Source organism: Cyrtonyx montezumae, unplaced genomic scaffold (assembly GCF_038088225.1).
Source record: "Cyrtonyx montezumae isolate F1298 unplaced genomic scaffold, pur_monq_1.0 scaffold_8, whole genome shotgun sequence".
Taxonomy (NCBI): domain Eukaryota; kingdom Metazoa; phylum Chordata; class Aves; order Galliformes; family Odontophoridae; genus Cyrtonyx; species Cyrtonyx montezumae.
The window spans coordinates 27304431-27328184 of record NW_027072089.1 but is presented as its reverse complement, the minus strand read 5'-3'; the positions used below and the strand labels follow the sequence as shown (position 1 = coordinate 27328184).

General features: G+C 37.5%; 1 long non-coding RNA gene across 1 annotated transcript; it reads right to left on the bottom strand.

Annotated features, from left to right (window-relative positions):
- Window positions 1-18238: 18238 nt before the first annotated feature.
- On the bottom strand, window positions 18239-23728 carry LOC136058411 (uncharacterized). The gene is made up of 3 exons (XR_010623131.1): window positions 23641-23728; window positions 19283-19406; window positions 18239-18303 (listed from the first exon to the last, which is right to left on the bottom strand). It is a non-coding gene; the product is annotated as an uncharacterized LOC136058411 (long non-coding RNA).
- Window positions 23729-23754: the final 26 nt, after the last annotated feature.

Sequence of the window (23754 nt, the reverse complement as noted above, 5' to 3'; positions counted from 1 at the left end):
ACCTGCTACACTGATCAGTGCCACTTGGGGCCCAGAAACTAGATATTACTACTTGAAAACCTCAAAGAACCCAAACAAATAGGTGTTCACAGATCACATTCAATGTATAGTAAGAGCATTAGTACGAGCATCAAGCACAGCAGCTACTGTGGTTCCTTGGCTCAGGGAACAAGAGGTACAATAGAGCTATGAAGTTTCATATCATAACCTAGCATTTAACACATTCTTCTAAACATGAGGAAAAGAGTCTCCAGCCCTCTACAGCCATTAATCAATCCAGACCCACTGTTCAGGAACACACCACTCTCATCTCATATGGACATAATGAGAGGTTTGGAATGGCAGAGAACAAAGGAGAACATTAATTCAAACAAAAGATGTAGAGAATGGATAGCAGACAGGAGAACATGGTCTAAACTCTGCTGGTTGTTGAGATCACCATGACATGGAGTCACACTGCTCAAGTGCAACAGAAGAGTGGTTCTTCCACTGCTAGCTAAGAGAATTTCCCAGTGTGCAGGGAAGAGAGGAGATTCATTTAAAATGAAAGGCGCTAAAGTTTACGTCATTCAGTGTCATTGCCTGGAAGCTAAGAATCTAGTCTGGAAACAGTCACTTTCCAGGTTCCATCAGGTATGTGGACAAAAAGGCACAATTCAGAGGCCTGAACATAAGCATTCAACCACTTTTGAGACACCACAAGATTTCTGACAGACCTGCATGATTCTGGCAAATGTAACAGAAGTCCAAAGAGAAACTTCTGCAGATATAGGTCTGCATGAGATTTCTGGTAATACATCTCAGCAACAGAATTTTGCCCTAAATCTCATTGCCAGCAGTGTGCCCAGGTGGCCAAGAAGACCAATGGCATCCTGGCTTGTATCAGGAATGCTGTGGTGAGCAGGACAAGGGAAGTAATCCTGCCCCTGTACTTGGCACTGGTGAGGCCCCACCTTGAGTACTGTGTTCAGTTTAGGGCACCACAGTACAGAAAGGACATTGAGGTGCTGGAGCAGGTCCAAAGGGCAACAAGGCTTGTGAAGGGCTTGGAGAATATGTACTATGAAGAGAGACTGAAGGAACTGGGGCTGTTTAGTCTGGGGAAAAGGAGGCTGAGGAGAGACCTTATTGCTCTCTTCCATTATTTGACAGGTGCTTACAGCGAGAGCGGGGTTGGTCTCTTCTCACAGGTGACAGATGACAGAATGAGGGGAAATGGCCTTACTTGGAACCAGGGTAAGTTTACATTGGAATCAGGAAACACTTCTTTAGAGAAAGGGTTGTTAAGCATTGGAATAGGCTACCCAGGGAGGTGGTTGAGTCACCATCCCTGGAAGTGTTTAAAAACCATTTGGAAGTGGTGCTCAGGGACATGATTTAGCTAGGGCACTATGGTTAGGTCAAGGTTGGACTCAATGATCATTTAAGTTTTTTCCAACCTGACTGATATTATGATTCTATTATTCTATCTGGCTGTATCAAGAATTTAAATATTAAGGAGTCATATATACAAATAACATTATATAACTGCATTTCAGTCTCTCAGTTCAGAACTAAATTTTAAACTAAGTTTTGATTTGAAATATGAGACCTTACAGTCTGGTAGATCATCTAGGGAGCTATCCAGAGGTATTCAGTGCCTTTTGAGATGCCCTCAGATACCTTACCTGGATCTTAGATGCCTCTTGAGAAGAGTTGGAGCTTCTCAGAAATTGTGTCATCTTTGTCAATCAAGGTAGACATCTTGAATAAAATACAACACTGACTCAGAGATCAGCAAATACTTTTGCATAGGCAGCTAAAAGAACTTAATTCCTCTCAGCTGAGAGGAATGCCAACTCATTGAAGCAGCAGCAGTAAACCTGCCAGATCTCACAGACTGGATTCAAATACAATCTTCATTTAAGATGTAGACATAGATGAAATGTACTCCTTCATGAGAAAGGGGTTCTTACCAGTGGTTTTCAGCCTGAAAGATCTGTGAAATGTTTCTTAAAGGGTCTTAATAGGTAACTAAGAATGGCCTTATATAAGTAGGTTTTTTGTGGTTTGATACAAAAATTGAGATTCAATTTAAGTTGTAGGCTTCACATCTCTAGTGAAAGTTATTTAGGTTTCCAGAAATCAGGAGAAATTCAATGCTATTTTTCTGTCACAAGAGCTGCAGCAGATATTCCCTCCTGAATATGAAGCTGGTGCAGAGCATAAAGCAATCCCTGAATCCCACCTTAACTGATATCAGCTGGGAGGCATACAGATGCTCTGTATCTCTGAAAAATCCCTGCTGACTATTTAGCTGACCCTTTACTCAAGGTCTGCTGACCTTATCCCTGTTGTCTAGTGCTAGTCTAACATTTCAATATTGTATAGGCAATTTTGAGATCTGAAGTGAAGTGGCAAAAAGTTTGAAGGATGACACTTAGCAGAAAATTATTATTTGCCTGTTTATGCTTCCCAAACTACTACAAGGCTGGTAAATGAAAAAGTTATAAGAAAAAACAATTAACTTTTAATTTTCTAAATTTCACAATTCTTTATACGTAAAGAGACGAAGACAAGAACCTTTAATAAACAGTGCTGTAAGGTTCCCAGTTTAGTTTGATGTTTTATTCTAGGAAGACTAAAAGACACATATATATATTATTTTCTTGAAAGTGAATGATAGTATTTTAAAATGCAAGTATATTCCAAGAATTTGCTGATTTTATTCGTTTTTGTGTGGGTGGGTGATGTTTTTCAACTACACTCTGCATATTCATACATGTGTATGCACACACAAGGCCTCAGTTTGGAAGATCTGCCTTGAAAAACAGATCCAATATCTTCCAAATTCGCAACCGCCACTAACAAGGACCACTTTGATGAGCTCCTGCCTCTCCATCCTCTGCTGCTTCATGTTTGTGCAGCATACTTCAGGATCTCTTTTCCTCTGCCAGAATTCTATTTATAATCTCAGAAGATCAAGGCCAAGTGCATAAAAAGCCAGGAGAGTGGCATGGCACAGCACCATCCACCATCCTAACAGTAGCTGTATGGTAGATGTGGAGCAGAAGTATGCCCCCCTGCATGCCATGATGAGAACTGAGGCATCTGCATGTTGCTGATGAAGGAGAGACAAAAATAGTTGTTTAATATTGTTATTATTATTATATATTTTATATTTTTAATATTATTATTTTCTAGCAACATCTCTAAATCATTATTACTATTACATATAACTGAAGACAGTAGCCAACACCAGGATTTTTCTACTTATAATAATGGCTCAGAAATAAATAGTTAACTTTTAATTCTGAACTCCACCTTTTCAGAGGAACTGTAAACATACCACAACACTATGAGAAGCCATAGCTAGGTAATATAACAGAAGGAGAGAAAAGGTAATTCTCATCCTCAGAGACAGATAAAAAATGATGCTTTAGAAAAGAAAGCTATAAGGAATCTGTGCAGCAATGAAGGCAATACAGTACCTTCTACTAGTACAGGAGCACAGGTGTACAGGTGTACATCAAGATTTAGTTTAGAAAGTGACACAAAAAATGTAGCTCACCCTTTCCAAAGGCTCAGGGAGTCTCAAGAAAGGCACAGTCTCCAAATATAGACACTGCTTTCTCAGCTTGCTAACCCATAAATGGAGGTGAGGAAGGACGGACCCTGTGTTTCCTTCCACCTGTGCTCCCTGGTTTAGCCATACTTTCTCATCTGGTGCTCCATCACTGGTCAGGCCATGACCTAGCAATTCCCATACAGAATCCATATGTATTTTTCTACTCCTGTGGAATCATAGAATAATTTGAGTTGGAAGGGGCCTTTAGAGGTCATCTAGTTGAAATCTCCAGCAATGAACAGGGACATCTACAGATCAGGGTGCTTAGAACCTGGTGCTGCCTATCCTTGAATGCCTCCAAGGATGGGTCATCCACCTCCTACCTGGGCTATCTGTTCTAGTGCCTCACCTTTGCCTAATTGCAAAAAACTTGTTCCTTATATCCCATCTGAATCTCCCTCCATTCAATTTGAAACCATTTCCCCTTGTCCTGTCACAGCAGATCCTGATAGAGTCTGTCTTATAGTCTCCCTTTAGATACTGTAAGGTCACTCTCAGGTCTTCTTGGAACTTTCTCTTCTCCAGACCCAGCTCACTCAGCCTGTCCTTGTAGGGGAGGTGTTCCATCCCTTGGATCAATTTTGTGGCCCTCCTCTAGACATGCTTCAACAGCTCCATGTCTCTCCTGTACCAAGGCTCTAAATCTGGACACAGCACACCAGGTGAGACATCACCAGGCTCAGGTGGTAGAGAGGGCAGGATCACCTCCCTTGCCCTTCTGACCATTTCTTTGATGCAGCCCAGGATATGGTTGACTTTCTGGGCTCTGAGTGTACACTGCTGGTTCCTGTCCAGCTTGCCATCCAAATACCCCCAAGTCCATTTGGCAGGGCTCTGATCTATCCTTACACCCTCCAGTGTTGTCCACTGTACTGCCAGTGTGGGTTGCTACAACTCAGGTGCAGGACTTTGCACTTGGATTTGCTGAAACTTCTGAGGGACACCTGGGTCTACTGCCTGATCCTGCCCAGGTCCCTCTAGATGGCATCCCATCCCTTGGGCATGTGGTGTTGACCACACCACACATCTTGATGTCCTAAAGTCTATCAGAGCTTTTGCCTTGCTTCTTTTTTTTCAAGTTTACTTTAATTCATTCAATTCTTCAGCATTTCAAAAAAGTAACATTATTTGAGATTACTGCATCATTTTAACACATCATATTATTTACATTCCTGAATAATGCACAAAACTTTGTGTGGTTATAGCTTACTTTTCAGTAAGATGCTTTTTTGTAATGTAGTAATCAGTTTTTTCTGAGTTTAAGAAAGTTTGACAGAATATGCTCATCATGACTCAGTAAATATTTCTCTTTTTCATCCAGCATACAGAAATAGGTACAGCAGACTGATGTTGCACTGTGGTGTACATAGAGGTACCTTCCCACTTGGGTGTGTTATAAGCTTATTAATGTTTTATAATATTTCTTTCCAAGGATATATCATGAAATAAGTTATAATTAATTCAGCATGAACATTCAGAAATGAAGTTGAAAGTCCAAAGTCGGGAAATGCAACTTAAAAAAAAAGTCTAAAAGCTTTTTTGTTTACATTTTGGTGCCAGTGGGAAGATATATTACGTTCAGATTGTTCAGTTTATTTTTGCACTTAGTTTCACTGAATGTAATTGAAAATCTCCTGAGAGAAAGGCAAATGGATTTGGCCCGGTGTGTTTCTGAACACGCTGTTTTAAGAAAATGATACAGACATTTAAATGCATCTCCAACTTCTTTATACAGATATCATTTTCCATATATATCAAATTTCACGCATACTGATTGTCTCTAGACAATTTAGAGAAAGCCAGTTAGATTCAGTACACTTTATTTTAACTTTCTGTTCCTTTTTGAGATCTGACAATACAAGAGAGGCTCTTTGGGAATTACTTCATGGCTAGATCATCCTAACTTTCACAATCCATGTGGTCAAGTCAGACCACAGCCCACACTTTTATCAGTATGGCATCCTAGTTTTTATAACGATACATAGATAAATGTACAAGCACTCAAAGCAACTAAGCAATAATTAGCATTACAAAAAATTGCTTGCATCATTGGTATTGAATTTCCCCAGTAGGGGCTTGGAAATGAGTCTATCTCTACCAACACTACCTCAATAATACTTTTACTCAGAATGGCAGAAAAATGTATTTCTACTGTTCCATTTCCATACAAAATTTCTGTCAGAAAACCATGGTTGTCATCATCTGAAATAGACAGCATTTATCTCTGACTTCACACGAAGACATTTCATGTCTTGTAAGGGATAGATATGAGATCAGATTATCAGATTTTTTTGGTGTCAAGGTAGGAGACAAAGCTTTGCAGTCCAAATCAATATCTAACTATATACTGATATTATATATATATAAGTACTATATTACTTACTGACATAATTCATAATAATATTACTCTCTACAAAGGGCTGTTTGACTAATTTTTAGATGTCTCCAAAAATTATGGATTCCACATTTTGTCATTCGTGCATATTTATAACTAAATCTTTAGCATCCAAGCAGATTTATCTAGGATGCAAAATATACTATCTTCAAAAGATAAAATTAGCTGTAGATCGACTTGACTGTACACAGTGGTGTAAATCAATCTTTTATCCACTTTCACTTAACATTTTCCAGCACATTTTACACAAACCTAGAATGATCTTTCAGGAACTGAAATTCCAGTTATTGTCATTGATTCACTAACTAGGAAGATACTGGAGGTAACTTGCCATACAGCTACTTTACATTTTCTGACTGTGTATAGGCTTTTCCCAAAATCAGTATAATTTTCTTTCAAGCAGGTTGCTAATCAAAAAAAAAAAAAGCTGCCTTAAAATGCCTGTAGATATAAAGTGTGCAGAGAAACCACTGTATAGCTTGTACCAAATCTGATGTGTCAAGATAGGACAAGCACAGGGCCACACTTCACCTCCACATGGGATGTCCCCTTCCATCACCTCAAGTGAAATGACTTTAGGCAGCTTAGGCCTCTAGATAGGGTGAAGAAGCAGCTCCATACCAAGAAGAAGTGGCTGAAGGTCCAGTGGGGAACATGATTGTTGCAAAAGGAAAGGAACAACACAAAACCATTTTTGTCTTAGAAAAAGAAGGCAGAGGCAGAGATAGTAATCTCAGTAGCTAACTAGTATACGCATTCTTGGGTTATGGAACTATAAGTGAAAATTCTAGTTACTAGAAAATGTCATTTGCGAGTGCAAATTGTAGCCTGACATCTGAATAGGAGGAAGAAAAAAATGTATCTTGTGTTTTAGATATCTAGTCAAAATATTGCTCACTTGTTCATATTTTTCAAATATGGAGAAATTTTTCTAACATTACTGATAAAGAAGACCTCACATTGCATACACCTTCCTATTATTAGCCCAGTTCCATACTTTCTTTAAATGAGGAATATGAAGCTCTCATCCTAAGCAAGAATAGGCAATAGGAAACCTGTTGCTTTACTTCCTCCCTCCCTCCATAAACAACACACCTGAATCCTAATTACAAAATGAAAGGCAATTAAAAGTTCCCCAACCGTATGCATTATTTATAGCTGCACTCAAAGGATGCATTGCATCATTACCACAGTTACCAAACTGCACAGACTGCTCATCACCAGCATAAATTCCATCTTTCCAGTATGCCTTGCCTGAATTTTCTAGTTTCTCCATTTTTTCTGAAATTTTCTGAATTTTCTCATTTCTCCAAAATGAGAGGATGAGGAAGCAGTAAAGGGATACATTTAAATTATTTCTTCTAGGCCTTTTGTTTGCCTGCTTTTCACTGCTACATATGTTCCTGAATGAAGTTCTGAGAATAGGGGATGAAGTGCTGCTACAATGAGAAAATTATTTTTATTCAGTAGCAAAAAGCCTTTATTATTGTAGAAAAAAGATCCAGCAGAAACAAGAAAAAGATTTTAACTGTTGGCTACTTGTTCCAAATTTCCAGTGACAACAAAAAGTAGGAATGTAGGAATATTCAAACATCAATTTCTTTAAGACTTCTTTCTTAATCGATATTAGAAGGATTTCACAGTTTTTAGTCATCAGTGTAACCAAGAATTTTTATATAAACTTGATAAACTGTATAAAAGGAATCAAAATAGCACAGAAAAACCATAACAAGAAAATAAACACTGCCTACACGAAAAGCATCAGCTTTTGAGTGGAAATCGCCCATTCAGAAACTTAGGCCTAGCCCTTATTTTCAAAAAGGAATCTAGGATATCAATCCCTGAATAATATTTCAATTTAAATCCTTGATTTTTTTCTACATTCAAATGTACAGAAATATAACGAGTGGTATTGCTCTCATTTTGCCACTTGAGGGCAGTCGTTTAGTGTCCTGTAATAAATGCTGCTCTTTCGTAGCAATTTCTCACTTTGCAGTTCAGCCGTTCGGAGTCATGCTGACACACAGAAATAAGCAAAGAAAAAAACACAAACGTTCTCTTCTGTACAGCCAATCTAATCTGAAATTCTTCTCAGTCAGCCTTCAGGAGAAAAAGCTAATAATTAATGCTGCTTATGACGATTAAAATCAATGACAGAAGTGATAAATGTTTAAATAAATGATTAAATGTCTTTACATGGTTTGATAAATGTTTAAATGTCAGTGATAAAAGTTTAAATAAGAATTCAAAAAGAGGAACGAAAAGAACATAGAAGAAGACTTAGTTGATTTCAGTCCACTAGGCTTAAAGGATATGCTTGGGAGAATGCAGAGCACCTGCAAATAGAGAATGGGCGATATTTCAAGGAAAAAAAAAAGAAAGAAGAAAGAAGAGAAGAGAAAGAAGAGAAGAGAAGAGAGAGAAGGGAAGGGAAGGGAAGGGAAGGGAAGGGAAGGGAAGGGAAGGGAAGGGAAGGGAAGGGAAGGGAAGGGAAGGAAGGGAAGGGAAGGGAAGGGAAGGGAAGGGAAGGAAGGGAAGGGAAGGGAAGGGAAGGGAAGGAAGGGAAGGGAAGGGAAGGGAAGGGAAGGGAAGGGAAGGGAAGGGAAGGGAAGGGAAGGGGAAGGGAAGGGAAGGGAAGGGAAAGGGAAGGGAAAGGGGAAGGGAAAGGGAAGGGAAAGGGAAGGGAAGGGGAAGGGAAGGGGAAGGGAAGGGGAAGGGAAGGGGAAGGGAAGGGGAAGGGAAGGGGAAGGGAAGGGGAAGGGAAGGGGAAGGGGAAGGGGAAGGGGAAGGGGAAGGGAAGGGAAGGGGAAGGGAAGGGGAAGGGGAAGGGGAAGGGGAAGGGGAAGGGAAGGGAAGGGGAAGGGGAAGGGGAAGGGGAAGGGGAAGGGGAAGAGGAAGGGGAAGGGGAAGGGGAAGGGGAAGGGGAAGGGGAAGGGGAAGGGGAAGGGGAAGGGGAAGGGGAAGGGGAAGGGAAGGGGAAGGGAAGGGGAAGGGGAAGGGGAAGGGGAAGGGGAAGGGGAAGGAAGGGGAAGGGGAAGGGGAAGGGGAAGGGGAAGGGGAAGGGGAAGGGGAAGGGGAAGGGGAAGGGGAAGGGGAAGGGGAAGGGGAAGGGAAGGGAAGGGAAGGAAAGGAAAGGAAAGGAAAGGAAAGGAAAGGAAAGGAAAGGAAAGGAAAGGAAAGGAAAGGAAAGGAAAGGAAAGGAAAGGAAAGGAAAGGAAAGGAAAGGAAAGGAAAGGAAAGGAAAGGAAAGGAAAGGAAAGGAAAGGAAAGGAAAGGAAAGGAAGGAAAGGAAAGGAAAGGAAAGGAAAAGGAAAGGAAAGGAAAGGAAAGGAAAGAAGTGCTATAGTGCAGCTAACTTCTGCTGCAAGAAAAGTGTTTTTGAAGATGTTTATAAAGTACTGAGAATAATACAATCCATATTGCATTATAAATAAGCACTCAATAACATATAATTCTTCAAGACTCTAAATTAAAAACGTATCACCCTAAAATATATTTCTCCTGTGTTATAACTTATGAATCAGATTTTACAGTACTTGCTCAAATAAATCTATTGAAATCTTTTCTGGGTAGAACTATGGTCCTTTATATCATCCTGAAATACTGTTTCAAGATTGATTTCTTTTACAGAGTGACCAGATTTAATTTCACTTAGTTTGTGAAGCATGCCTGAAAGCACTCTTTATCAGTAAACTTGGAAAATAAATAAATAAATAAATAAAACCTTCAAAAGAATAGTTCAAAAAGGTGCTCAAAAATTGGACACACAACACTGATAAAGGATTAATTTTTATTATTTTTCACCTTTTTTATAATTATTATTTTCAGGTACTTTGGATAGAAAGTATGACAATTTTCAACTTTCCAGCTTCTTTAAGTAATGTTGTTAAATACTTAATTTATTTCTGTATTCTGGATTATTTATAGTGTATATAATTGTTATTTTATTCAGGAGAAATAGACCTAGCTTTAAGTACGTTCTGATAGATTTATATCACTGTTTTAAGCAAAACTCATATATTAGCATTAATACTTTAAAAGCATTCTTCTTTTTTAGGATATTTCAAGAAATATTGCATAACTGTTTCAGATTGCTTGCTAATGTAAACCCATGCTATTTTAGGGTGAGATTAAACAATTCTGGAGACACACATTGACCAACACCAAGTAAACCCAGGCAAACTATAAACTACCTAAGGAAAAGTGCAATTTTCGCTATTTGAAGAAGACCACGTGATTCCTTTAGAAATAAAGTGAAAACACAAATCTCAGGAAGAAAAATTACATTTGCATTACTAATAAGCCTAATAATTCATTAATTAAAAAAATTATACAAAATAATGCATTTGTTATGGTGAAGTGGGAAGAAAATTATAGGCCATTATATACTGCAAGAGTCATCAATGTTTAAAATGCACTTCAGTGAAGATCTGATGCTTTTTGAATAAAAACAGAACTCAGTGAAGGAATACAAATAACCTATTGGCCTCAAAGTTAAAAAAAAAAAGCTTTCTCTTTTACTTTTAAATACACCAATACTCGTTACATTTAAAATTTGGTTTGGTCTGCACAATGGAATTTATGCTATTTGGAGCACAGTGACTTGCTGTGTTACATCATCTATTCACTTACTGTGGAATAAGGGAGGTGGGGAGGGAGATAGTCAGAAGGACCCACTCCTGCCATGCTGTGGTGTTATTAGCACTGACAGAAAATGAAGTTTTCCAAGAGTGATAACGAGCAGATTTTCTGTACATAAAATTAAAATCTGGAACATCCACAGGTATCTCAGGCTTCATAATACATAGCTTTATCGTAACTAGTCAAAAACACTGAAAAAATTCATATAAAAGTCTTGGGCTTAGGTATAGCTCACAATGAGAGAGTGATAGCGTGAGTTTGGATGTGTTTTCATTAATTTTGCATGTTCTGCATTCATTTATTTTTATTATCTCATCAAGAAAATGCTTATTCTCACTGAAATAGAGAAAACAACAGAGGCCAAATACATCCAGATGTTATAGTCTTTATTTCTGCCACCAAAGAGCGTCACTTGTGAGCTTGCAAATGCACCAAATATTTATTGTTCCACACAGTTTTCCTTACCTGCTTATTTAAATTCATGTAATTAATAAAAATAAGTAATAAATGTTTACATCCATACTACTGACTGAAGTGCTCTGTATTACAGCATGGCCTGGAAAATGACCAGTCTTCTTTCATTTTTAAGTACTCATCCTTATTTCAAGCAATCACTTCATTTTCTTTCGTTGGTAGCATGTGGAAAGGGAAGACTGAAACAATTTGTTTTGCAGGGCATACACTGTAATAGTCAGAACAAGTTAGCCTAAGGAAGCCTAGCCCCTTAACAAAAATCAACCACAGCTTTAAAAAATTCTCCTTTTTTAATATCCTAAAACTGTACCTATAATAAAAATCTTTGATGTGGCTTCCTAGTTTGAGACTCTGGATGTCAGAACCTGATTGTGCCCTAAAGTCCTGTTTCTTTATGTCGTAATCATGGAAAGAAAACTGGCATATAAAAAGAAAATCTAAAAAAGGGAATTAATCATTGTATAAGCAGAAATGATCAATCATACCTTTTACTACAGATGTTTAGTGAATATATCGTAGAGAGTAAAGCTTTGAAAAGTCTGTAGGTTTAAGAGTATTCTAGCCTCCTGGGACAGCATCCACTGAATTTTACTCAACTACTGAAAAAACAAAGGACTTCTAAACCAGCCACTGGAACTGGATAAGAGATGATCTTCCTTTGGTCTCATGGCAAAGAGCAGATGCATGCACCAGGGATTTTCAGAAGACAGTTTGAATGGGAATACTACTCCCCTCCCACTCCCCACTGCCACAACTGGACTAGAACTGGGCAATCTGGTTAGAGAAGCAAAAAAGAGGAGATTAATGATGTTGAGGCAGAGGTCCATCTGAGATGCTTCATCAAGGCTATCTTAGCTAGTGACTACTTAATTAGTCAGACAAATGTGCTGCTTGATAAGAGTTACAATCTGTTTGATACTGAATAATGTGCATATATCTCTAAAAGACAGGAAAACTTACTTTTTTTAGGAATACCTTTTGACAGAAATGATTAAAATTAACACTGGAAAAAGTTACTGTAAAAATACACTTTCAGAATTGCTTTGGTCTGCCTACAAAGTTACAGCTGTGATAGCCCAATACATTCAGCCACTGAGCAAGCAAAGATTTCATTTTTTACATTTACTGCAGGCTAAATGCTATCTGCTATAGACTATAGTATCTTGGAAGTGACAAATAATACTTATTAATCATAGAGATCGGCATGCAAATAATAATTTAAAGTAGAGCCATACATTATTCATTTTTATTTTGTTAAATTACATCTTCCCATGGGTCATGAGTATGTTGATAAAATGTTACTTAGTTATGCACTACATAAAAGATATACCTTCAGGAGAGTACGTTTTGCTCTTTCAGTAGTTACAGACATTTTTAATGGTATGTATGGCTATAGTTTTTGCTAAAATTATGCATCAGTTTCTCTATTGCTCACAAGTAGGACACCACACAGTCACCAGGAATACTACAAATAATTCCAGCAAAGTGTCTAGGAACAAAGCTGGTGATTTTGTGTTTTGTTGGTCACTGCAAATAAATGTGAAAACACAGAAGCTCACAAGGTGGATGCTGCAAAAGGAGCTAAGTATACCATCATATCATTTGGAGTTACTCACATGAATCATTTGAAAACAGGGTAGCATGGCTTTCTAGGAGCAGCAATGTCTAAAATATTACCCCTTAGCAAAACAGACTTTTGTTTATTGACAGTTTTCTCCTTAATAAGTAAACAATTAAGAACAGATGGAAATTAATAAAAACATTTTCCTCTGTGGCTATTGGTACTTCAAATAATAAATAAATATTTTCCTCTGTGGCTATTGGTACTTCAAATAATAAATAAATATTTTCCTCTGTGGCTATTGGTACTTCAAATAATAAATAAATATTATCCAAATAATTTCTGATAGTTCTACTTTAGTCATGCTTCAAGGAAAAAAAAAAAAAAAGGAAAAATACAGCACCAGATGGATTACTTCCCAAAACAAGCAATGAAACTGTAGCTGGAATTTTGAAAAAGTAAAAAGCTTACTATATTCAAATGACCTGAACTTGAACACAGAATTATCATCTCTGGCTCACATTGATAATGTGAACTCTTCAGGATATCCCTCTATCTGCAAATTAATGGAAACAGAAAATTAATATTCACTTCTAACTATTAAAATTATTATAATAGTTCAATTGAAGGGGACCTACAAGATCATCCAGTCCCACTGCCTAACCTCTTCAGGGCTAACCCAATTTAAGTCATGTTAATGAGGGCATTAAGTCATGTTAATGAGGCTCATTAAAGCTGACAGCACCAGCATGGGGCACCAGCCACCTCGGTAGGAAGGCTGTTCCAGTGTCTAACCACACTCACAGTAAAGAAGTTTTTCCTCACGTTCAGGCTGAACCTCCCCTGGTGCAGCTGTGTGCCACTCCTATGTCCTGCCATTGGTGACCAGCTCAGCACTTTCCTAAATTTAGGTTGTCAAAGATGTAAAAATACTTCTCAAATACCTTTTTTCTCTTCCAAAATTTCAAGATAATGGGAGCTACATCATTTTGTGGCTCTTGGATACCTAGAAATATTGTGTATGTCTATAGCTGAAAAAAACTTAAAATATTTTGATGAGTACTGAAACTTACTAATGCTGGGGACAATTTTAAATAGCAATTCGATGCACACTAACTTGTATGTATAGAAGTAAGAAGAAAATATATGCTTGTTTTTGTGTTTTTTTTTTTTTTTCCATAATGACCTTTTAAATAAAATATGTTCTTAGGTTTTCCTTGCAGCTCTACTTTATATCCACTTCCCTGGAAGTCTCTGAAACCTCTGCAAGATCCTTGCGGCTCTGACAGCAATTTCTAACCATGCAGAAATTGATTTTCAGTGTTCTGGGAATTCAGTTAAGTATCAGTCAATGCCTCTCTGCTGTATTGTAACTTTGTAAAGTTATAGATCAGGAATCTGACTTTATAATATCTTTTTTTTCTTTAATTCTAATGTTCATTAGCTCACTAAGTAATTAGGATGAGGAAAAAAAAATGTCCTAACACAAAAAACAAGTACATTGCTGCTTTCAGTCAATATAAAACAACCAGGATGATTCCAATCTTTCCCAAGGTACCATCAGTATCATCTTCCAGCTTGGCCACAGTTCTTGGCATCTGCACAAGCCCTTAACAGCTGCTTTGATATTACTTTTAATGTAACATCAATACAAAAAGACTATGCATGTTGTACTTTTCTATCTTCAAGAAAATCATACAAATATAATTCTATATGCTTCCATATACCTGTGTAGGGGATCTCCAGGCTTTCTCTTTTCAACAAGGTTGACAATTATATAAAAGACTTAAAATGTTACTACGGGCTCATGATCATGCCAAGCACTTAAGGGTTTATAAGCTTTGTTCCGTTGCTGGCATCATCTAGTGAGTGTAATAATTTTTTTCAGAATTTTATTCTTTCTTTGAATACCAAAGGAGGCAGAGTATTAAATCCAGTCATTAAATTTTGAATTATAAAAAGGGAAACATTCCTAAGAATGTAAGTTAAGGAATGAGTGGATTATATCAGCTATACTCTGTACAGAAAGCAATTTCACAAGATGTCAACATTATTGTTCCTTCCCAAAAAAGTATCATTAAATAGCAACTATTAGTTTTGAGATTCTAGCTAAATGTTTGATACTTCCTGTTACAGACATATGGACTATGAACTGGGGGTTGAACTTGATCTCTAGAGGTCCTTTCCAATCCCTGCAATTCTGTGACTCCATGAACATATTAGTGAACACATTAGTGAAGTTAGTATTTAAGGATAACAGTAAGATAAGTCTTTTTTTTTTAATGAATAAAATTAATGAGTAACAAGGTTCATTATTGTTTAAGACATTTATAGACTAGCCATCAAGAATATTTTGACATCAGTCCATATTAGTGAATACTGGCTTTATTTTCTAAGATTTGTACAAAGTATATATTTGAAAACACCACAAACACATTGACAAAGAAGTGATCAAGCATATCAACAGATTAAGGATTATAAAACATGGTGCAATATACATAACTAGTGAGTATAATTTACAAATGGATCAATGAATCACATCAGAATAACAATATTTTAAGAGCTTAGTCAAAGAAAGTGGTTATAAAAAGGCACATAGGAATACACATAACTCATCACGAAGACATTTTGTGATGGAACCGCTAAAATTTCACTTTGTTAGAAACCTATTTACAACAAAAACAAAGTAGGTAGTATTTTACATCTTTCTGTTTTACTGTGCTAGCAAGAACTACTTCCTATAATTATTTAGTAAATTTTCTACAGGGGCCTTTGTTATTAAGAAGCAGGTAGCCTCTCTGTGTTTATTTAACCTACTAAGGAGTCTGTCCTGTTAATAAGACCTAAGAGAAGTTGACATTTTAATTCTAAAAGTTGGGATTTTCTACTTCTCCTTCATCAGAGAGCTCCTTCATCACTATTTCGCCTTACATTTTGGATGTTGTATTTAATTTATATATTTCCTTTATAAGCTGCATTATGTCTTTCTGAAGAAAATGGGCTTTTTTAGCTCCATGAACACATTAATGAAATATTACTTATTTTTAAGCCAATTTTCCAATTGTCTTTTGCTGTTCTGGTTCTACTCCTCACAATATATCTTCTGAGATGTAAGATTCTCTTTTGACTATAGCATACACATTATACCAACTCTTACAGTTGATGCAGTCTTTTCTGCCTGATATTATTTCATGTGATTTGGACAACAGGCATTTCATGGACTCCAAATCTAAGCTTTGCTTCTCCTTTCACTTTGGATTCTCTTTTCTATATTTTTTTAAATGCAGAAAAGTAGTTCATGCTAGCCAAGAACTTAACTTTCCTCAGAAAAGTTTCATGTGGGCTGACAAACTTCCTTTGCTTGGCAAATTTTAATTACTTCAACAAAAGTTAGCTCTTTGTATTTGGAATCTGGGACAAGTCAGAACTTGATCTTTTATAAATCCCCCAGCATTCTTGCATCATTAGGTCAGTTCTATCCTATTTTCTATCTAACTTGTTTATACACTTCAAAAAACTTCACTTTTATGCTTATTGTCCCAGTTTTTCAACTTACTTTTTAAAAGTTCATACAGATTTTTTTGCCATATTCACATATGATATTTCTGTAGGAATCAACAACTTGAAGTATAGCAGGTTCAAGGTGGAAAAGTGTCCCGGATATCACTGTTATACCTCCAAAATTGTCTTGAATGCTGACTGCTTATTGTACTCTCTTATACGCTGTCAGTTAAGACATACTTTTAGTGTAAACTTCTAATTCAATTCTTCTTACTCTTCCAGATATCCCAGAAAAAAAAAACAAAAACAAAACTTCAGCCTGATTATTTTGATCCTTTTAATTCAGTTTATGCACAAAATCTCAGTACAACACACTGATGCAAGTGAAACCTTCAGAATGGTAAAGCACTGAACCTACAGCATTCAAGATAGAGACAAAGCCTACACTGTAGAAAAATATTCATGCAAAATGTTCAGACAACACATATATTGTAAATCAAACAAGGGAAGAAAAAAATAGAGCTGCTCAGTCCATTTTAAGAGGAAAAAAACACACCATTGTTTTTCCATGGCATTGTTATAGATAAAGAATGCTGAATAAGTGATAAACTTAGCTTCTGTGTGATTAACTGCACCAGCTGTATTTTCAAATTTTTACAGTCAACTACATGTCTTTCAGTAGCCTTTCTAACATGATGTTCTTCCACACAATGTAGACTTGAATAGACACACACAGAAGCTACCCAGCCTAGAACAAGCCCAGCTGTATCCTGGGCTGCATCAAAAGAAGTGTGGTCAGGAGGTGATCCTGCCCTCTCTACCACCTGAGCCCAGTGAGGCCTCGCCTGGAGTACTGTGTCCAGATGCGGTGCCTTCAGTACAAGAGAGACATGGATCTGTTGAAGCATGTCCAGAGGAGGGCCACAAAAATAATCCAGTGATCTCTCCTACAAGATCAGGCTGAGAGAGCTGAGGCTATTCAGCCTGGAGAAGCCTCCAGGGAGACCTGAGAGAGGCTTTTCAGTATCTACAGAGGAGCTGGAAGCAAAAAAGGGAATAGGACAAGAGGAAATGGTTTCAAACTGAATGGAAGGGAGATTTAGCTTGGATATAAGGAACAAGTCTTTTACAATGAGGGTACTGAGGCACTTGAACAGACTGCCCAGAGAGGTGGTGGATGACCCTTCCCTGTAGACCCATTCAAATGATAATCCATTCAAAGTCAGGCTGGACAAGGCTCCAAGCAACCTGACCTAGCTACGGATATCCCTGTTATTTGAAGGGGAGTTGGACTAGTTGTTCTTCAAAGGCATTTTAGAAATCAAATGATTCTACGATTCTACATCTTAATGCTTCAAATCAACATAATTCAAAATTACAGGAGTCACTGAAATTACACTTGTGATATGACACAACTTAATGCAAAAAAGCTTAAAAATACTAGTGTCCTGAATCTCCTTATTACTTGTTACTGATGTCATTAAATAGAGTCAGAATTTCCCATAAAGACAAGTAAAAGCAGTCTTCCCAAAGGGTTATTTCTCCAAAGTAAACCAACCTGGCTACATAGCATTAATAATAAGATCAAGAAGCGATCCCTACACAGATGTTCCAATTTATTCACTTACACATGCACACAAATATTGCATAATATGAATTTTATTAGGCCTATTTATTTATTTATTTTAACTTGCTGCATTGTCTGTCAAAGAGAAGAGGGAATACTACAAAGACCCTTGGTAAATTGCGGGTTTGATTTTGGATAAACACCTCTTCTTCAAGAAGAAGAATTGTCACATCTAATTAGTTAAAAGCATTCTGGTTCCAAGGCCCTTTTTTTGTATGCAGGATCAATAGAAAAACCCTTCCACTGTAACCCACTTATATAAATGTTTCCTTCCCCGAGGCTGCATTCAATTTAAAACTGGAATAGTGAAGAGTCAATAAAGACTTGACAGGGACTGGCGGACAAGAAAAATTTTTGGGCCTTTTATTATCTTACTTTTGTGGACCTTTGAGAAAGCCAGTAAAAACACTGAAATCAATTCAACCATTATATCTACCTATCACTGGGAAGCTGAAACAAATTTCCTGCAGATTCCAAACCTTTAGTGGCTGAGCCCCCTATGGGGAAAAACAAAAAACAAACAAACAAAAAAAACCACACAGAAACAACATAAGTACCAGTTACCTTTTAAAAAGCAGATTGGTCTGGGTTTGTCTCCACTTTGACAGTCTAAATATCTATGCTAACACTGAAATGATGGATTTGTTCAAAAAAATCTTCAAATTATAGAAGAAACCTCAACAGGAGAAACAACCACTTGGAAAAGTAAAAAGAGAGGACTCTTCTTCTGATTTGCTGTGCCTTGAGACAACACAAACTTGCTATGTCTTAGCACAAGTTCATTATATGGTATAAAACATTTATATAATTCTTAATATTTACTGACTAAAAATAAAGCATTAAATATATAACAGAATAACACAAGATGAATGAAATGAAACAACATGCCATATACACTGGAGGATGGTTGGGCTCGATGATCTTGTAGGTCCTTTCCAACCTAGTGTATCTATTAATCTATACTCAGGTTTGGTTGCATTCACCTTAAAATAAAGTTTATATCAATCTCTTCTGCTATTTAATCATACTAAAAGAAGTGAACACAGGAAATAAAATAAAATAGTTTTTCAGTAGAAGATAATACAGTTATAATTCTGCTATCTTTTTGTGAATTCTACTAGAAACTTGAGATGATTGGTCCAATACATTATGAGCTTATTCTATAAAAACCACCTCCCAAAGCTGTGATCTCTCTCTCACAATGTTGTTTGAACACCTTCATGTGTCATAAGGAAAAAAACTTTCAATATTTTTTTCTATAATTGCTTTCCATCTGGAAATTAAGATCTGCTCCACAATATTGTCTTTCATTGCTGCAAAAACAGCAGCTGTTGAAAAGCTCAAATTTAAACAGTAACGCAAATACAGTTTAGACTGAGGAACAAAAGTCATCTTCCAATAAGCACTGAAGTGGAGAGAAAAAAACATACAGTTAATGGAAAGCAGAGTGCTTAAGGCGCTCAAAATTGTCAGTACCATTTCCAGCTTTGTCACAGACTTCTCACTTGATCTTGCTTATTTGCCTTCAGTGCACTCCTAGTCTCCATTTGGAATGCAGAAATTCAAGATTCCTTCTTCCTTTCTTCTGTCCCTCTGTGCACTGATGATTCAGATTATGAGATACATAAGACAAACATATATATATATATACAACAATATATACAATATATATACACTTATCATGTTGTATAGCTGCATGACGTGACTGTTATGACATGCTTTTTAATGATGCTGAGCTGTCAGCATCAGTTAGCTGATGTCTAGGCTACAGGACAGTTCCTCTAAGACTTCGGCAAACAAAACACACTCTGAAATGAATAGAGCTTCAGCAAAAACTAAGCCTCTCTGTTCTCAGTGAGGGTCATTCCTCACTTTCCAAGGGCCTTATTTTAGGTATAAAAGAAGTTCTAAGGACAGTCAAGGAAGAGAAGTTGATTCCAGAGAGCCATTCCATGTTGGACTTAAGCAAAATGTAGAGATTGAAAGTCACAGTAAGGCAAAATTTAAACTCAAATCTGAACTTTATTGCCATGTGTATGTACACTGAGGACACCGTGGGGTTCACTCTTCTGAGAACAGCAACAAGAAATCAATCTTTCTCTCTACCAAAGATTATCAATGTAACTATTTTCTCATGAACATTTTACCTCACATCATGAATATGCACATTTTGTATTGCATACTATTGTATGAGATACAGAGATTTGGTTTCATAGATTAACTAAACACATTGCCTACTCCAAGTTGTGGTTGTTCTTTTTTATTTTAAATGAACGTCTGTCTGACAGTTTTCAACAAATGTTGCAATAATAATCACAAGTCTCCTGGTCCACCAGATTTTTTCCCTTTTAGAATTAATGACAATTAACTAGCTACCATAATGAAGATTGCTGTAGCTGCAAAATCAATTAAAGCACACAGAAATCCTCAGTCACAACAGAAGATTCATGTGAAAGCGGGATGCCTACAGGCATCATGAGTTTCTGAATAGACAGACACAAGAACCAGTTACAGAATTTTCCGGTACACACTCAGAAATGAAACCATACAATTAGAACAAAATCATCACAAGCTATTTACTTTCTATAAAACTGGGAGGAAAAGATTCACTCGCATCAATTAAGAATCATAAAAGCACTTGATTTGAGAATTATTTTTAAGGAAAAAGTTGCAAACTGCAACTGAGTTAATTAAAATCACTGACCAGCTTTACTCACTGTTAGCAAAATTGTTTTTTTTCCTGTTGAAAAAGGAAAGATTGAAATATAGACATCTGTTCAGCAATTAAAAGGTTCATTGGGAAATGAAAAACGTCATAATTGATGTAGAAGAAGTTCCTAAAGATGACCATCAATCACCTCAACCATTAACAGTCCAGTTATTATCTTGACTGTACAACAATCAGGAAGAACTACACTTCTGTTGGAAAATGCAGGAGTACACACCTAGACCAAAGCTTCAGCAGCCGGTAACCGAAGAAACAGTCAAGAATTGCAAGTGTGACAAAAACCAGGAAAACTATATGTTTAACCACCACCTACCCACCGACAATTTAAAAAATAAAAATAATAATAAAATAAAAAAAATAATAAAACAAAACAAAATAAAATAAAGTAAAAGCTTCTCTTAATTAGAACACTGAATTTTTTTCTTTAATTCCTCTGGATTGAAATCTGTTGCCCAACAAAGCTGAAAAGAAAGGAATGCAGAAAGCAAAACAGGAGGCAAAGCTAACACACAGAATCAAAACATGCCTTCGTCAGCTTTAGAAATAGCTGTGGCCAAAGTTTTAGAAGTGGTGGCATGTTACTGAGAAATCTGCCTAATACCCAGATCATAGAATTTGCTAGACTTAGAGTTAGGAATGGTTGCACTTTCTGGTCAGACTGATGGGGTTTTCTCATTCCTTGGCCAATTTCAACAGTTTTGTCAGTGAATGATAATCTAGAGTACACAGGAGCACACTGGCATATTTCTGCTGTTTGGCAGCTCTCACGGACTTTGTTCCTCTCCTCTTTGCTAGAAGTAATTGTTTATTATGAAAGGTCTTATGTATGCTGTAGGATTCTCTCAGCAGCACTGCATACTAAAAGGTGGAGAGTATGTTCTTTTGGAGCAAGTTCTGCTGAAAGATCAAACATAGCAACAAGCTTCTGCCCTCACTAACTTCACTCCTAAACAGGTTCCTCAGATCACTAAGACAAACAGGTGGAAAGGAAGGAATCTGGATAAAAGTTAGGATTAAAGCTTTTAATTTAAAATTTGTAGCAGGGCAATGAAAGAAATAAAGTGTAAACACTGCATCCTGCTGAACTGAGAGGATCAGCATGTAAGACAGAAAGGTTTCAAACTGAAAATGACAATTGTGGCCAATCAACACAGATACCAAGAAGAGCCTATCTGTTGTAAGATTAACTCACTACTTTGGACTAGACTCTTTTCATCACAGTTTTACTTTTTTTAATCAATTGCCACACAAATTTTAGTATTGTACCAGCTTCAAAATTTAATTTAATATCAGTCATTTTTTTTTCCCAAAAATTGTCAGGGTAAATCCAACCAGGATAAAATGAAATCTGATGACCACTCATAGTCTACATGCTTTGGATGAGGAACTTAACACACCTGATTCAATTCAAACCTATTCAAATCCTGAACAGTCTGAAAAGTAGACACACTGAGTGAACCAAGAGGTTTTTGTAAAAACCTCTTCTAAGATGTCACTTGCATTCAGCACACCCTGAAGTAAAGTCAGCAGAACTTCCCATTAAGCAACTTACTGAGCTGGCAGTTCCAGAAACCCAAAGACTTCATGTATTTTGTCCTCTGACTGTCAAATTTATTTGGACTGCATGGAAAAGGAAGATGCAGAATTCATATGCAGAGGAGACATGAGCTAGAAAAGGGTTCATTTAAGAGGAAGAGTACATTGGCTCAGGCTTTTCAGAAAGGGATGAAGAGGTACAGCAATGAGACAAAATGACACTGTAGTTGGGGAGACATGAAGAAGCAGCAAAGACTTAACTACAGAGCAACTAATATCATTGTTCTGCCATAAATTATTTGTAACTTGAAAATCCCATGACCTGTAGAAGAGCTACTCTGAATGAAGAACAAGTTACGTTATGAAAGAGATGAAGGGGAAGGAAGGCAAAATGGAATTCAAGAGGAAAAAAATGGAAGTAGAAACATGAAAAGAAAGATCTGAATAAAAGTAAAACGGGGTATAATTTACCAGAGGGTCTGGCAACGAGTGGGAGATCCTGAAAAAAAAAAAAAAAAAAAAAAAGATTGCAGAAAGAAAGCAATGATTACTAGGCAAGGAGATTGAGATGAAGATTCCTCGTGACTAACATTTGTGGGGACTGGAATGAGAAACCTGCAGGCGGAACTTTTGGTTGGAAGGTTGAGGAGGATGAACAGACTGAATTAGAAATAAGGCATGAAAAACATATACTGAGATCCTCCAATTTTTGTTCTTCTGCTGTTGACAAAATTTGACTCTGCGATTCAGTGCTACTAGAGTAACAGTAATCCTAGAATAGCAGTCGTTTAGGGAATTAGTTGCTAAATCCATCAGCCCAACAGAAGCAAGGCTGTCATGCCTCCATGTTCTGAGGTCCAGCCAGTAGCAAGTATGAGCACGTATTCCAAACTGGCAAAAACACACGCTTTGTATGTATACACAACTAAATATAAATGCACACATGGCTGGTCTCATAGATAACAGAAACACAAACACTCATGCAAGGAGAGATGGCACGAACAGTGTAATCCTGCCCTGCTCTCTGGCTCCAAACACCCCACAGCAAACCCCATACAAATCCCCAATGCTCTTCCTCTGATGCATCTCGTAACACATCCTACACTCCCAGGCAGTAAACCAACCAGCCTGTGGGGTAACCCAGAGCCTCTGGCTTGTCTGCAGAGCTGGGCATTCCTTCTGTCCCGTGAGGCTGAGGCTCCCCTAGGACAGCCCTGCATGCCCACGTGCCTGATGAGTTTAATCACACAACCCAACAAAGTGTAAACAGAGATTAAGCATCGGTGTTGACATGCAGCCAGCTCAGCACGCTCAGATCCGCCGTGGCAATCAAAGTAATAGTAAGAGAGGGAGGAAACGGGAGCAGCTCCAAATTAGCGTAACTGCGCAACTGCGCAGGCACCGGGAATCGAATTAAAGATAATGGCACAGTTTGAAGCCTTTCCATAACCGTGATAAAAATAAACACAAGCTATTTCCAAAGGGGAATTCAGGCTCTTAGTTCTTCTGTTTCACCTGAGAGACAGAGATGAACAACCTCACCTTAGTGGGGCTGTTCTCCCATGCCTACCTTCCCAGCAGTGCCAGGCTGCTGAAGCAACTCCTTCAGGAGCTCTGCTCCCGCTTCAGACTTCCCCACCACGAAACCCGCGGCGTTTCCATCCTCCCCACGCGGGCAGAGAGC